Here is a 5,534-nt window from a genome sequence, read left to right on the forward strand (position 1 = left end):
CCACAAAAAAAAAAAATACTTGTGTCGAAAAGAAAAATTCAGTGAAATCTCATGGCGGTCAAAGTGATAACTCACACTGTATTATTATAATAAGTATGCATACGAATATAATAAAACTGGAAACAACAAAAAGTTCGGACGGCGTAGGTGTTTAACGTTTTCGGGTGAGTAATCGTACTCGAGCGCCCGCGTGCATAGCTATATAACGTCGTCGTCGTCGTGTCTAATTAGTACAACGCGTTTCCGCGTCTGCTACACCGTCCCTTTCACGTATTTTATGTATATGTGCATATATACATATATATATTTTCGCAGACCTTCTTCGTATGTATAATAATATCATACACACAACACATACATACACATATCCATATACATATTATTACATATATATACGGCATTATAATTATTTTTTCAACAGCGGTTGACGTTAATTGAATCATTAAAACAATGCCACCGTCGACGCCCTCGTCGCCGCTGCCGCCGAGCTTTGGAAACAGTCCAAAAAGGGTTAGGATTTTTAAGCACAATAGAGCACCCGTTATTATTGCTTTGTTATAACGCTTTCAACTCTCGTTCCCCCTCGCCATTCGTATTACCTACGTACACCACCGCGGTAATGCCTATCGTCGCACCACTCACATTTACTATAATATATATAATATTTTCTTATTCTTTCATCGTTTTCATCATAATTTGATTTAAATTGTGTCTAGTCTGCTAAATCGTTATAATCGAGCCACGTGGTCGGTGCCGTTTATACTATCAAAATATAATATATATACACACGAGCAATGTAGATATTGATTTATAGACCGTCGGAGCCAGATTAACTACCACTATGCTTTTAAGAGGTAAACACGGCGATGTCTGAGGCCCATGACTATACTAAGGTATATTTTACCCTTTCCCCACCGTTGACATTTTCTAAAACAGCTGTTTCGGTAAATATTAATTAGTTTGTAATAATTAGCGTGCTAACTTTTGTTATTTGCATGCGCTTTTGGTTTAATCGTGAAATTAAAAACTAAGTGAGGGCTGTAGACTGCACGTGCACCTACTCGTAACTATAATGCTTATTTAAAAATTTTGCTGAACCAATAATTAAATTGTTTTATTTCACTCAAATTTTTCATGGAATAATACAGTAACCATAGATATACTGAATATATTATTATATACCTATGATAAGTAAAATCTAACCATTTTGGTCAATCATATTAATATGATAATAGGACAATTAATATGATAGGACAAACCTAAAGGGTAAGGTTTTTACTTGTATTTACTTCTTGGAGATTTAACTGATATAAGATACCATGATAACATCCATATTTAATATCAGCTATATCACTTTTTTAGTGTAATTCAGACTGAACTGATTTTCTGCTTCTGCCAAAAAAATGAATAACGATTCTCAAGCTTATTAATTTTGAATCATTTAATATTGTATTTTAATAAGAATAGTATAAAGAAGTAGATATTTTTTAGACACTTTTTTAGGTATAGAAATTTAGGCTTCGCAATATTATTTTCAAACCGAGCCTAGCAATTATATAGTTATGCTCCGGGACAGCTTTAAAATATGCCAAAGTGCAAAAAATGCACACATATCATCGTAGCAGTCGTCGTACACGACAGTACAATAATTATTATAGATAAACCGCTCGGCCCTCCCAAGTAGTAGAGCTATAATACGGTTAACGGCATCAAATATAATAATATTATTATTGCCGTAATATTATTGTTTACCGCCACCGCTTCGTCCATAAATTCGACGGAGTCCCTCACCCCCCTGATACCATACTATATGTACAGTATACGTCATGTTTGTATCCGAAACAAAGCGGCGCTCGTAGACAGGAGGTGCTGATATTGATATATGTTTACCATACCGCCGCCGGTGTTTTATCTCCGGAAATTATTTCGCAGCAGTACCTATGTGATAATAGTAATAATATGATATTATATAGTACTCTTTTCGACATTTACTAACAAACATATTATTATACGGCCCTTATGCGCGGAAAAGGAAACAAATTATATACAGCATATTATATTAAAATAATATTATAATGTATACGCTGTGTATTATTATTATTATTATTATTGTTGTTATTATTATAATTTTATTTATTTATTTATTAGCTTAAAACTATTATTATTATTACTTTTTTTTTTTATTAAAATTTGATATAAACTTTACGAACTGGGTGAGTTTTTAGGGTAGAAAATAGTACCTATAATAATAATACCCCTATTTATTCATAAACAATACAATTCTAACTTTACTTATCTGCAGTTCATTTATTTATATTGCAAACTATATTATACAATATTACGCGTCCGAGAATTTCGTTTTCGTTTAATATAATATTATGCAAATTTGGACAATATTATTTTCACTTGAAAATATATTTTGTTGCGTGCTCGTGTTTATAATAATATATTTTATTGAAATACAGTTTTGTTCGTTTTATCTTTTAATATTAATCTGATTTATGAGCTAGATATTAGATATAATGAAGATACTTTTTTTTTGTATTTCGTGCTTTATACAATTAATTTTAATGAATAAGTCATTAATAACTTTGTGGCCTAATCTAAAAACTTAGCAGTATTCGGGTGGTTTATTTTACATTATTCATTATATTATATAGAAATATATAATTCATTGAATAATTATATTAACCATCCGAAAAATGTTTGTGAAGCGAATATAGTAATTTATAATCAAGAAATATATTCGTTGGGTTTTTTTCTATTAACTTATTTTTAATATATTTTATTAATAAGACCAAACTTATGATTTTAAATTAATAAATATGAAAATTTTTGATAAATCTCGAATAGATGATCATTTAGCTTTTTACAAGTAAAAAAACTTGAATACTATTGTAAACTGTAGCAAATTAAGTCAATGTAAATGTATTTAAAATATAAATATGCATTTTTATTTTCATATTTTAAGATAAAATATTATAATAATATTCCGTTGTTTATAATCAAATATTTTTTAAGACAATTTAGTGAAATTTAAATATCTCCGTCCAATACTTTATTTCCATAACTTAATTACTCTCGGATATTTAAATAATGATAAACAAAATAATACTTTTAAGTGATATAATAATTTATTTATATTTATTTAGGTATTCAATTTCACTTTTTGTAAGCATATTTTAATTATAATGTTAATCAATTTTCAATACTGATTTTTATCATCGAATACCTTATACTACTTGGATGACTATTGTGTTGTATGTATAATATTATCGTATAAGAATAACAGTTGCCATTAAAAATATATAATGTACTTACTTACTATTCATTATTCTTATATTATTAGAATATTAATGTTATTTGAATATTATTTAATTTTATTTTTTTTTATGATTCTCAACAAATTTAATATTTGATGGTATCTACATACCTATATTAATTATAACTATTTTATTTTTTGTAATTAAAATCGATGATGACCTACAACAATATTTATGGCATAGTAAATCACTGAGATAATTAACATATTTTCTAACTATAATATGTATAAACGTTACGATTAAATTGTTTGCGCCGAAGAAAAATGTAATTCCTCTACAATTATGTGGATGGATGGTAACTGTATAACGTCTGTCGTTACCATCCGGCTCAAGTTTCGTTTAGACAAGAATAAAACCGTGGAATATACGTAGTCGGCACATCGGTGAAACTTCTCTTCGTGGGCATGAAAACTTCACCGGTAAACAAATTCCCCACAAATGAAGAGTTATTATATTTCTCGGGAAGTTTTCTACACCGCGATTTGTTTGCTGAAAATCACAAGTGAATAATACATATTTAAACTGCGTTTGCGATGTTCGTTTCGAGCATAACGATAACAATTATTAGCCACGATAGCAATATAATATACTTATATATATATATCTTAACCAAAGAAAATCATCTAACCATCTCCTGACTATAATTTAAAACTTACATAACAACCTACAGGATGTTTCAAAAAGAATTATCACCCCAATGTGTTTTATTTTAATAACGAATTTATTCAAATTTTGGTTGTTGGTACTTTTAAGTATATATATACTTAAGGACCATATTTTCAATTATTTAGTTTTTTTTATACGATGTAAGGAGTGTCCTGTGGTGATACAAACTTTTCATTTTCAAATTAGACAGTCCTTTTCCCCGTGAATTGTTAATCAGATGACATTTTTGAAAATGTTGATGTATGTAAATTGAAATTCAAACGAGTAGTTTTGAGTTATTTAACTTTGTATATTACGGATAATAGGTCCATGACAATGTGTTTGGAAGATATTGGTGCTATTATAATTTAAAAATTGAGTAAAGGATATTAACTTGGGTATCAAGACTTTATAATTTTTAAAAATGTCTGAGTATAATAAATACTAGATTTAGTCAGGCCCGGCTCAAGGGGTAGGCGACATAGGCCCACGCCTAGGGCGGCACTTAATCAGCACTTTAGTAAGAGGGCGGAATTTTCAAAATACTGTTAATATTATATTGTTAGGGGCAGCAAAATTTGATTTTGCCTATTTCACTATTTTTGCTTGAGCCGGTCCTGGATTTAGTGTAACATATTCTATTTTATATTTTTGTAAATCCATTTTTAAGGATCTCATCCTTACTATGTATTTATATTGAATATACATTATACATAATATTAAAACTCAGAAAAATATGTTCGTTGTAATTTCCATTTAGATACATCATTATTTTCTAAAAATTCATGTGGGGGGGGAAGGTTGCAGTATGGCGAAAATTGGAGTTTGTAATTTTCCCGTGAAAACGAAGGGTAAAAGAAAACTGTGCAAGAAAGGGGGGAGAGTGGAAATAGTGCGGCAGTAGGTACTTACTGTGAACCGAAACCGAAATGGGAGCGGCAATGGCCGCGACGGGGCCGGCGAGCGAGGAGACGCGTCCATATATATATATATATGTATACACCACCGAGGCGTAATTAACAGTATGGGGGAAAAGCTTGGCATCCCTCTGCGGTGGTGATGGCTTAGGGGCGAATGATTCGTTCGGTCCTGCGTAATTTTTGATATAGTTTGTCTATTGGCGCAGCAGAGCACGAGGTCGGGGAGGGGATGATAAAAAAAATCGCATTACAACCGTCGCCGATGCTCCTGTATAATAATATTATGTATAGTTTTTTTATTAAAACGACTATAAAATAATGACAGTAATAATAATAATAATAATAACAACAATACATTATTGGATACATAAATATCTGCGGCATATAACTTTCCTTAATTTAATAATAATAATAATAATAATAATAATAATAATAATAATAATAATAATAATAATAATAATAATAATAACAATAATAATAATAATAATAATAATAACAGTATAAAGAATGAGATGTTAAAAATAATAAAATGGGATTTATTAAAAATTAAGTCTGTGACATGATAAGAGACGGAGACGGAAAATATATTATATACCTATATACTTACTTACGTTCTAAAAATTGAAAATAACGTCCATTCATTATC

At 29.6% G+C, this 5,534-nt stretch overlaps 1 protein-coding gene across 2 annotated transcripts in view; it reads left to right on the forward strand.

The window, feature by feature from the left end:
• LOC100168639 (protein artichoke) overlaps positions 1–5,534 on the forward strand; it is a 234,835-nt gene that overhangs the window by 92,992 nt on the left and 136,309 nt on the right. The window lies entirely within an intron of this gene.

The sequence above is a fragment of the Acyrthosiphon pisum genome, chromosome A1, assembly GCF_005508785.2.
Source record: "Acyrthosiphon pisum isolate AL4f chromosome A1, pea_aphid_22Mar2018_4r6ur, whole genome shotgun sequence".
Lineage (NCBI taxonomy): Eukaryota > Metazoa > Arthropoda > Insecta > Hemiptera > Aphididae > Acyrthosiphon > Acyrthosiphon pisum.